At 33.9% G+C, this 12,194-nt stretch overlaps 1 protein-coding gene across 2 annotated transcripts in view; it reads left to right on the top strand.

Annotated features, from left to right (window-relative positions):
- GRID2 (glutamate ionotropic receptor delta type subunit 2) overlaps positions 1 to 12,194 on the top strand; it is a 1,533,206-nt gene that overhangs the window by 157,056 nt on the left and 1,363,956 nt on the right. The window lies entirely within an intron of this gene.

Genomic DNA, 12,194 nt, shown 5'->3' with positions numbered 1-12,194 from the left:
GTTCCTTACATATCTCATTCAATGGTGAGATTTTAAAATGATCATCAATTTTCAAGCTTGTGAAAATGTTTGAATATTTTTAAATATTTTTCAATATTTTAGTAAAATTATATGATGCAAGTCCTGAAACCTACACTAGTTTTCCCAGAAAATACATGTATTTATACATATAAACATGTAAACTTACTTTTTTCTACCTTATAGATATGGAGATAAAAGTAGAAGTTGAGCATGTGGAACTTCCTACAGAGTTCAGCCACGCAGTATACTATGTTAAGTATCCATCACGTTAGTTTACATGTTTTTTAACATGTAGTAGTGGATGTTTTGTTGGACACTGGGTATGGTACATAAATAATTAATTTTGGAACCCTGAAAAAATAAAATAAAATTTAAAGAAATAAACAAAACATTTAATCAGGTGTATTTTTCATATTTTCTAGCCAAAAGATCCAAGATGTAAAATGAGGATTGATCCTATATACCCTCCATAAGTCTTTTTCCTACGAAGTCAAATATTCTTCCAGTATAGATGGCCATATACTTACTTTTTATAAAATTATAGATTCTAAATGCATTTTGTTCATATGTAGATTTTCATTCTTAAGGAAAGCCATAAAACCTAAACTTATACTTATATTTCCTTCCTTATCTCTGACACACACTTTCTACAGGAAGCTTTTGAAGTTATTTTTGTTCTTCATATTGATGAAATTAAAATTTAAATCCAATTATATCAAACTCTAACTAAGTTTTAGTCTCTTCTCCAGGTGCTTTACATATGGAATCTGATTATATATGATATTTAATCCCAAGGAAGCTTTAAATGATTGTGTATGTTGGCTTTTTTTTTTTAATTTAAATTCAATTAACCAACATATAGTAGTACATCATTAGTTTTGATGTAATGTTCAGTGATTTATTCATTGCATGTAACACCCAATGCTCATCACATCATGTTTCTTCCTTTATTGCCCATCATCTAGTGACCCCATGCCCCCACCCACCTTCCTATCCACAACACTCAGTTTGCTTCCTGGAGTCAAGAGTCACTCATGGCTTTTCTCTCTCTCTGATATTTTTCCCATTCAGTTCTCCCTCCCTTCCTCTATGATTCCCTACATTACTTCTTATATTTCACTTTTGAGTGAAACTATATGATAATTGTATCTCTTTGATCGACTTATTTCACTTAGACTAATAACCTCCAGTTCTGTCCATGTTGATGTAAATGGTAGGTATCCATCCCTTCTGATGGCTGAGTAATATCCCATTGTATGTAGGAACCATATCTCCTTTTTTTTTTAAGGTTTTATTTATTTATTTGACAGACAGAGATTACAAGTAGGCAGAGAGGCAGGCAGAGAGAGAGGGAGAAGTAGGCTCCCTGCTGAGCAGAGAGCCCAATGCTAGGCTTGATCCCAGGACCCTGAGATCATGACCTTAGCAGAGGTTTCACCCACTGAGCCACCCAGGCACCCCATGAAACCATATTTCTTTATTCATCTGTTGAAGGACATCTCAGCTTCTCCTACAATTTGCCTATTGTGGACATTGCTGCAATGAACATTGGGGTGTATGGGCCCCTTCTATTCACTACGTCTGTATCTTTTGGATAAATACCCAGTAGTGCAATTGCTGGGTCATAGGGTAGCTCTTTTTTTAATGTCTTGAGGAATCTCCATGCTGTTTTCCAGAGTGGCAGTAATAGCTTGCATTCCCAACAACAGCATAAGAAATTTGCCCTTTCTCCACCTCCTCACCCAAATTTGTCATTCCCTGTCTTGTTAATTTTAGTTATTCTAACTGGTGTGAGGTGCAGTCTCAGTGTGGTTTTCATTTGTGTTTCCATGATGACAAGTGATGTGGAGCATTTTTTCATGTGTCTGTTAGCCATTTGTATGTCTTCTTCGGAGAAGTGTCTGTTTATGTCTTCTGCCCATTTCTTTTTTTTTTTCTTTTTAATTATTTTTATTAACATAAAATGTATTATTTGCCCCAGGGGTACAGGTCTGTGAATCATCAGGTTTACACAATTCAGCACTCACTGTAACTTATATCCTCCCCAATGTCCATAACCCAGCCGCCCTATCCCTACTCCCCGCCAATAACCATCAGTTTGTTTTGTGAGATTAAGAGTCTCTTATGGTTTGTCTCCCTCTCAATCCTATCTTATTTTATTTTTTCCTTCCCTACCCCCCAAAATCCTCCTCCCTGGCTCTCAAATTCTTCATATCAGAGAGACCATATGATAGCTATCTTTCTCTGATTGGCTTATGTTGCTCAACATACCCTCTTATTCCATCCACATTGTTGCAAATGGAAAGATTTCATTTCTTTTGATGGTTGCATAGTATTCCATGGTATGTATGCATATATATGCATATATATAAATATATATATATTTATATATATATATATATATAAACTCTTATTTATTCATTCATCTGTTGATGGACATCTAGGTTCTTTCCATAGTTTTGCTATTGTAGACATAGACATTCATCTGTTGATGGACATCTAGGTTCTTTCCATAGTTTTGCTATTGTAGACATTGCTACTATAAATATTCAGGTGCATGTGCACCTTTGGATCACTATATTTGTATCTTTAGGGTAAATACCCAATAGTGTGATTGCTAGGTCATAGGGTAGCTCTATTTTCAACTTTTGGAGGAACCTCCCTGCTGTTTTCCAGAGTGGCTGCACAACTTGCATTCCCACCAACAGTGTAGGAGGGTTCCACTTTCTCCACATCCTTGTAACATCTGTCTTTTCCTGATTTATTAATTTTATCCATTCTGACTGGTGTAAGGTGGTATCTCTTTATATTTCCCTGATACTGAGTGATGTGATTACTTTTTCATGTGTCTGTTGGCCATCGAGACATCTTCTCTGCAGAAATGTCTGTTCATGTCTTCTGCCCATTTCTTGATTGGATTATTTGTTCTTTGGGTGTTGAGTTTGGTAAATTCTTTATAGATTTGTAGGATACTAACCTTTTATCTGATATGTCAATTGCAAATATCTTCTCCCATTCTGTTGGTTGCCTTTTGGTTTTGTTGACTGTTTCCTTTTCTGTGCAAAAGCTTTGGATCTTGATGAAGTCCCAATAGTTCATTTTTGCCATTGCTTCCCTTGCCTTTGGTGAGGTTTCTAGGAAGAAGTTGCTGCAGCCGAGGTCAAAGAGTTTGCTGCCTGTGTTCTCCTCAAGGATTTTGACAGATTCCTGTCTCATCTTGAGGTCTTTCATCACTTTTGAGTCAATTTTTGTGTGTGGTGAAGGGAAATGGTCTAGTTTCATTTTTCTGCCTGTGGCTGTCCAATTTTCCCAACACCATTTCTTGAAGACTGTATTTTTTCCATTGGATATTTTTTCCTGCTTTGTCAAAGATGACCATAGAGTTGAGGGTCTATTTCTGGGCTTTCTATTCTGTTCCATTGATCTATGTGTCTGTTTTTGTGCCAGTACCATACTGTCTTGATGATGACAGCTTTGTAATTGAGCTTGAAGTCTGGAATTGTGATGCTACCAACTTTGGCTTTCTTTTTCAACATTCCTCTAGCTATTTGGGGTCTTTTCTAGTTCCATATAAATTTTAGGATTATTTGTTCCAGTTCTTTGAAAAAAAATAGATGGTATTTTGATAGGGATTGCATTAAATGTGCAGATTGCTTTAGGTAGCATAGACATTTTCACAATATTTGTTCTTCCAATCTATGAGCATTGAACATTTTTCCATTTCTTTGTGTCTTCCTCAATTTCTTTCCTGAGTTCTTTATAGTTTTCTTAGTACAGATTCTTTGCCTCTTTGGTTAGGTTTATTCCTAGATATCTTATGGGTTTGGGTATAATTGTAAATGGAATTGACTCCTTAATTTCTCTTTCTTCTGTCTTGCTGTTGGTGTACAGAAATACAACTGACTTCTGTGCATTGATTTTATATCCTGACAATTTGCTAAATTCCTGTATGAGTTCTAACATTTTTGGAGTGGATTCTTTTGGGTTTTCCACATAAAGTATCATATCATCTGCAAAAAGTGAGAGTTTGCCTTCTTCTTTGCCAATTTGGATGCCTTTAATATCTTTTTGTTGTCTGATTGCTGAGGCTAGGAGCTCTGGTGTTATGTTGAATAGCAGCAGTAATCGTGGACATCCGTGCCGTGTTCCTGACTTTAGGGGAAAAGCTAAGAGCTTTTTTTGAGGACGATATTCACTGTGGGTTTTTCACAGATGACATTGTTGATATTGAGGTATGCCCCTCTATCTCTACACTTTGAAGAGTTTTGATCAATAAAGAATGCTGTACTTTGTCAAATGCTTTTTCAGCATCTTTTGAGAGTATCATATGATTCTTGTTCTTTCTTTTGTTTATATATTTTATCATATTGATTGATTTGAGGATATTGAACCAGCCTTTCAGCCCAGGAATAAATCCCACATGGTTGTGATGAATAATCCTTTTAAGGTACTGTTGGATCCTATTGGCTAGAATATTGTTGAGACTTTTTGCATCCGTGTTCATCAAGGATATTGGTCTGTAATTCTCCTTTTTGAAGGGGTCTTTCTCTGGTTTTGGGATCAAGGTGATGCTGGCCTCATAAAATGAGTTTGGAAGTTTTTCTTCCATTTCTATTTTTTGGAAGTTTTAGGAGAATAGGTATTAATTCTTCTTTAAATGTTAGGTAGAATTCCTCTGAGAGGCTGTCTGCCTGGGCTTTTGTTTATTGGGAGATTTTGATGACTGATTCAATCTCCTTAGTGGTTATGTGTCTGTGAAGGTTTTCTATTTCTTCCTCATTCAGTTTTCGTAGTTTATACGTCTTTAGGAATACATCTATTTTTTTTCCAGATTGTCAAATTTGCTGGCGTATAGTTGCTCATAATATGTTCTTATGATTGTTTGTATTTCTTTGGTGTTGGGTATGATCTCTCCTCTTTCATTCATGATTTTATTTGTTAGGGTCCTTTCTCTTTTCTTTTTGATAAGTCTGGACAGGAGTTTATCATTTTTATTAATTCTTTCAAAGAACCAGCTCCTAGGTTCATTGATTTGTTCTACTGCTCTTCTGGTTTCTATTTCATTGATTTCTGCTCTGATCTTTATTTCTCTTCTCCTGCTGGGTTTAGGCTTTCTTTGCTCTTCTTCCTTTAGCTCCTTTAGGCGAAGGGTTACGTTGTATATTTGAGATCTTTCTTGTTTCTTGAGGAAGGCTTGTATTGCTATATCCTTTCCGGTCAGAACCACCTTTGCTGTGTCCCACAGATTTTTAACAGTTGTGTATTCATTTTCAATTTGTTTCCATGACGTTTTTCAATTTTTCTTTAATTTCCTGGTTGACCCATTCATTTCTTACTAGGATGCTCTTTGGCCTCCTTAATTTGAGTTCTTTCCAGTTATCCTATTGTGATTGAGTTTTGGCTTCAGAGTATTGTGGTTTAAAAATATGCAGGGAATGATCTCAATCTTTCTGTACCAATTGAGACCTGATTTGTGACCCAGGATGTGATCTATTCTGGAGAATGTTCTTTGTGCACTAGAGAAGAATGTGTATTCTATGGCTTTGGGGTGGAATGTTCCGAATATATCTATAATGTCCATTTGGGCCAGTGTGTCATTTAAAGCCATTGTTTCCTTGTTGGATTTTTTTGCTTAGATAATCTGTCCATTTCAGTGAAGGGGGTGTTAAAGTCCCCTACTATTATTGTATTATTGTTGGTGTGTTTCTTTGATTTTGTCATTAGTTGGTTTATATAGTTGGCTGCTCCTATGTTAGGAGCATAGATATTTATAATTGTGATATCTTCTTGTTGGACAGACCCTTTAAGTATGATATAGTGTCCTTCCTCATCTCTTATTATGGTCTTTGGCTTAAAATATAATTGATCTATTATAAGGATTGCTGCCCCAGCGTTCTTTTGATGTCCATTAGTGTGGTAAAATGGTTTTTCACCACCTCACTTTAAATCTGGAGGTGTCATTGCATCTAAAATGAGTTTCTTGTAAACAGCATATTGATGGGTTTTGTTTTTTTGTCCATTCTCATACCCTGTGTCTTCTGATTGGGACATTTAGCTGAGACTATTATTGTATATTGTCTTTGTTCCTTTCTGATCTACTACTTTCACGCTCTCTTTTTGCTTAGAGGACCTCTTTCAATATTTCCTGTAGAGCTGGTTTGGTGTTTGCAAATTCTTTCAGTGTTTGTTTGTTCTGGAAGGTTTTTGTCTCTCCTTCTCTTTTCAATGATAGCCTAGCTGGATATAGTATTCTGGGATGCATGTTTTTCTTGTTTAGTGCTCTGAATATATCATGTCAGTTCTTTCTGGCCTGCCAGGTCTCTTTGGATAAGTCAGCTGCCAATCTAATATTTTTATCATTGTATTTTACAGACTTCTTGTCCCAGGCTGCTTTCAGGATTTTCTCTTTGTCACTAAGACATGTAAATTTTACTATTAGTTGATGGGGTGTGGACCTATTCTTATTGATTTTGAGGGTGGTTCTCTGTGCCTCCTGGATTTTGATGTTTGATCCCTTTGCCGTATTAGGGAAATTCTCTGCAATATTTCTTTCCAATATACCTTGTGCTCCCCTCTCTCTTTCTTTTTCTTCTGGAATTCCAGTTATTCTAATGTTGTTTCATCTTATGGTACCACTTCTGTCTCAAATTCTACCCTTGTGGTCCAGTAGTTGTTTGTCTCTCTTTTGTTAAGCTTCCTTATTCTCCATCATTTGGTCTTCTATATCTCTAATTCTCTCTTCTGCCTCCTTTATCTTAGCATTAAGAGCCTCCATTTTTTATTGCACCTCATTAGTACCTTTTTTTAAATTTCAACTTGGTGATGAGAATGAGTAACTCTTTTCCATCTACCTTTCTTCCACGATGTGAAATGAGATACTAGATGTTAGATTCATTGAGGTCTGATGATTCTACTGATCCCAGTCTCCATCTTAGTCTTACTTCCTCTCTTAGTTTCCTTTTTCCCCCTTTTTAAAAAATCAATTTTTATTTTCTTCAGCTTCTCTTCCTTTTAAATGCTTCTTCCCTTGCCCTCCTGCCACCCCTTATATGATACAAAACTTTCAGTGACCATTCCCATCCTATTCTCAAATATTCATAAAATATCCTTTCTTAAATTGTGGAGCATATGATCTTCCTCTCATATCCATCATTCCTTCCTATTCTATCATAGAGTCTATAATTTATCTGTAATTAAGAAATAAAGAATTAGGGCTATCATAGCAAGAACCAAAGGAATGAGCAAGAGTGGAAAAGCATAGCTCTGTTTAAAACTCTTTTAATTAAAAAACAAACAAACAAAACTTCTTTAATTGTGTGCTTTCTGTTAGCAACAACTTACCTTCTTTGTATTCTAAGAGGATTTCTTCTTTATTGTATTCTCTTCCCTACCCTAACCTTAGTTCAAATGGAGGCTTCAGATCATTTCAGTTCAGTTAAGAGAAAGAAAAAAATATTAGACATAAAGCTCTAGTCCTTCACACTAGAAGGGTTTTAGTATGTGTATTTACTTGTTGTTCTATGTACTTTAGCACAGTCTAGATGAATTAAAACAATATATTTAGCTATATTCTTCTGATGACAAAACAATATAATGCCTACTAACACTGTCACTGTGTATCAATTTTAAGAGTGTCAGAACATCTCAAAAAAAGGCAATGCGTAAATCCAGTATATCATGTTCAGTTTAACTAACATTTGATAGTGTGGGTCAGCATCCAAGGTATCAAAAATGAAAAAGACAAGTTCATTGATCTCGGGATTTGTAAACACATAATGTAATTTAAACACATGAATAGTAAAAAGGATTGATTTATTTCAAAATAAAGATGTATAAAAGAGGGCAGCAATCCTTCAAAAAAGTAAACTCTCCTGGGAAGAATTTTGAAGGATGAGTAGGGATATTTGTCAGAAAAGGAGTGGAGAGGTAGGTGAAGGAAATTTTAGGCAGAGAGAATGCATACAAATTGAAGAAGACATTATGTAATTAATAACGATGTCTTAATTAATTAAAGTGTGTTTTTTGTTGGGATTACATATACGCCAGCCAAAAAAATGCCATACTGCTAGCATAAGGCATCATCTTACCAGAATGCTTGATTTGCTTGCTCATTGGTATTATGGAGCTTATTTTAAAAATTATTTACACAGAGTTATAATTTACCAGCAACAAATAATAATGATTAAAAAAAAACCTCTTAGGGGTGTGAATGATGGGGCACTTTTGTTTGCAGTTTCATCAAAATATTCATTGAGGAAGAGCTTACATTCGTCTAATTGGATCTTTCCTTTGAAAAGTATCTAATTAAGTATTTATTTGCAGTTTATAAAGCATCATAATCTTGTTTGTTTGGAGCTCTTGTTTGACATGTCCTTCTGTTTATGATATTAAATTAGGTGCCAATAGAATAAATAATGAGATTGTGAAATATTAATACCAAGGTCAGTTCAGTTTTCTACCCATTTCCACTAATACATTTGCATAAATCTTGACTTATAAATGGGATAATAAATAACCAAAATTGCAAGTTTTAATAATTTACCTCTTTTGGCAGTAGATAATTTGGACAAATGAAAGATCCTATACAGAAAGAGGTTAACACCCTCACAAAATCCTTTTGTATTATTTTATTTTTTTTTTAATTTTTAATTTTTTATAAACATATATTTTTATCCCCAGGGGTACAGGTCTGTGAATCACCAGGTTTACACACTTATTTTTATCATGTAGATTTTCAGTGCTTTTCAGAATGTTTACATGGATTTACACTTATTTTTTAATGAGTCTTGCACTTTTTTCTTTAATTATACTTCAGATTCTTGCTTTAATTAATTTTTGTCTATATTTTGCTCCTTCTTCCAACCCTCTTTTTTATGTTAAGCTTATTTTTCTGTTAAACCAATGAGACTGTTTAGCTTTTAAAATTTATTCTACATTCTCTAAATCGTTAGAATCTATGAAGATAGGCTTAAATTGGTCCCCCATTTTTTTCACCTTGATTGATATAGAACAATTTCACATAAAAAAAAGTCAAATGAATCCCATTATAGCACATCCTATTGTTGTTGCCCTGGCAATCTTCTGGAATTCTTTTCTATCAGGTTTAGTACATCTAATAACCAACTGAATTCAGTCCTTCACAACCTGCCAACTTGGCTGAGTGATCTGCATTACCTGATCCATGATTCCTGCCTGCCAGCTTCTCAAATGCTAGGAATAGCTAGCACTGCTCCTCCCTTCTTTATAGACTCCAAATACACAAGTATAGATTTTTTGGTTTTCCCATGATTTACTAATGCTCTTTTTTTTTTTTTTTTTTTTGGGTTATTATTTTCTCAATGTGTTTCATTTTGAGTAGTTTCTAAGGCTACTTTTTTTAGGTTTACTTTTTTGCAAACTGTTCCAAGTACTTACTGCCCTATTAGGAGGTTTTCCATTTTGTTATTAAGAATATCAATAGCTTCAGCCTTAAGTAAACCTTAGTGTGGGCACTGGCTGGCCCTGTTGTATAAGTGGCTGCCTTCAGCTCAGGTCATGATTACAGGCCCTGGGATTGAGCTCTGCATCGGGCTCCCTGCTTGGCGGGGAGCCTGCTTCTCTCTCTCCCTCTGCCTGCTGCTCTGCTTACTTGTGCTTTATATCTCTCTGCCAAATTAAAAAATGATAATAATAAAAGTAAACCTTAGTAAATAATATGTCTACAACTTTCATGTGTTTCTTTCTCCAGCTTTAGATAGTATACCCACACACATACACTAATGAGTACTCTGTTGACTACATAAGGAGGAGTACTTTGGGAGTATGCTGGACTGTCCAGTCTCCTGTCCTTTACCATGGTCTTAGAAGTGTTCTTTAGGTTGTAAGTCAGGGCAGTTGTTGGGATCGCCTTGTTTGTTTCTTGTCCCTCAGGTATCACAGTCCTATATATCCTGATATCAAAAAATGTAAGAACTATTGTTTCATATATTCTGTGAAGTTTTTAGTTGTTTTGGTGGATTGTTAACTTTGGTCCTGTGACTTATCTTGGCTAGAAGTGAAAGTGCCACACACATATATTTTTTTTTAATATTGGTACTTTTTAATCTTTGGAAAATCTCACCTTACTTTTCAAAGCTGTTTCATAAATACTTATTTCAAGTTCTAGCTGCTAAATGTACTTATCAAAAATAAATGAACAGTATGGTGCTGTACATTTAAAATATTGTTAGGAGGGTATATCTCATGTGTTAACTCTTCTTACGCATACACACAAAAAAGTGGACCCAGAAATATTTTTGGTGGTGATAGATATATTTACTGACTTCATTATAGTGATGGTATTATGAGTATATGCATATGTTCAATACCATCAAAATGTATATATTAAATACATAAAATTTTTGTTAACTGTACTTCAATAAAGCTGAAAAAATAATGAATGTATTTTATTGTTTCCTAGAAACTCCGTGATAATTTAACAATTCCATCTTTAAATTTTCTCAAAGATATGGCCTTATATTTTATTAATTGCATTTAATTCTTTTGTATGATGTTAATATATTGAAATATTTTCTTTAATAAACCATATACTAAAACATATCATTTAAGAATTGATTAGAGGTATATCATTTTTAGAAAAATAAGAGAATGAGATCATATGATAGTTGTCTTTCTCTGCTTGACTTATTTCGCTAAGCATGATATGCTTTAGTTCCATCCATGTTGTTGCAAATGGCAAGATTTCATTTCTTTTGATGGCTGCATAGTAATAAATAAATAAATTAATTAATTAATAAATTAAAAAGAAAAGATGTCTACCCTCTACCCATTTGTAAACAGATTTTTTTGGTTACTGAGTTGTATAAGTTCTTTATTTACATTGGATATTAACCCCTTATCAGATATGATTTTCAAATATCTTCTCCCATTCAGTAGGTTACACTATTTATTTTGTTGTTGATTTCCTTCACTGTGCAGGAGCTTTATAGTTTAATGTGGTACCATTTGTTAATTTTGTTTGTGTTTTCCTTGGCTTTGGTGACAGGTCAAAAAAGAGTATTGTTAGGATTGATGTCAATCCTACCTATATTTTCTTCTAGGAGTTTTAGAGTTTCAGGCCTTTGATCCACATTAGTTTATTTTTGTATATAATGTCAGATAATGTTCTAGTGTCATGCTTTTGCATGTAGTTGTGAGTACCAGTTATTGAAGAGATTGCCCTTTTCCCATTGTATATTCTTGCCTATTTTGTCATAGACTAATTGACCCTATATCAGCGGGTTTATTTCTGTGCTTTTTATTCTATTGATCTGTGTGCCTATTTCTGTTCTTATGCCAGTATCATACTGCTTTGATTATATTTTTAGTATAGTTTGAAATCAAGAATCATGATGCCTCCAGCTTTGTTCTTTTGTCACAGATTGTTTTGGGTTGAAGCATCCTTGCATCTCTGGAATAAATCCCACTTGATCATAACATGTGATTCTTTTAATGTGTTTTTTTTTAATTTACTTTGCTATCATTTTGTGACAAATTGAAGATTTTGAGAAGGATAGGTATTATATCTTCTTTGTTTGGTAGAATTCACCTGTGAATCCATAACCTCCTAGACTTTTGTTTGTTGGGAAGTTTTTTATTACTGATTCAATCTCGTTACTAGTAATTGGTCTATCAAATTTTCTGTTTCTTCATGATTCAGTCTTGGAAGATTGTAAACTTTTAAAAATATACTGATTTCTTCTACGTTGTCCAGTTTCTTGGCATGTAATTGTTCATAAACTATTGTCATAGTTTTATAACCCTTTGCATTTCTGTGATGTCAGTTGTAACTTCTCATTCATATCTGATTTTATTTGAGCTCATCTTTGTTTTTCTTGGTGAATCTAACTAAAGCTTTGCCAATTTTTATCTTTTAGAAGAATCAGCTGTTTTATTTATCTTTATAATTGTCTTTTTAATCTCTATTTTATTTATTTCCATTCAGATTGAAACTGTATTCTTAAAAAGATTATATATGTGTGTGTTATAAATTATATAAAAATATATATTATATATGTCATATGATCATTTTACCTATTGTCACAATATATAGCCAAATATGGTTATTTAAAATTTGCTATTGTGAGATGATGATATTTTTAAAACACATCAACAAAGTTCCTTTATTAATGAAAATTGCTTTTTGGTATCCAATT

This window comes from Mustela lutreola, chromosome 1, assembly GCF_030435805.1.
Source record: "Mustela lutreola isolate mMusLut2 chromosome 1, mMusLut2.pri, whole genome shotgun sequence".
Lineage (NCBI taxonomy): Eukaryota > Metazoa > Chordata > Mammalia > Carnivora > Mustelidae > Mustela > Mustela lutreola.
This window is presented reverse-complemented; position numbering and strand designations above follow the sequence as displayed.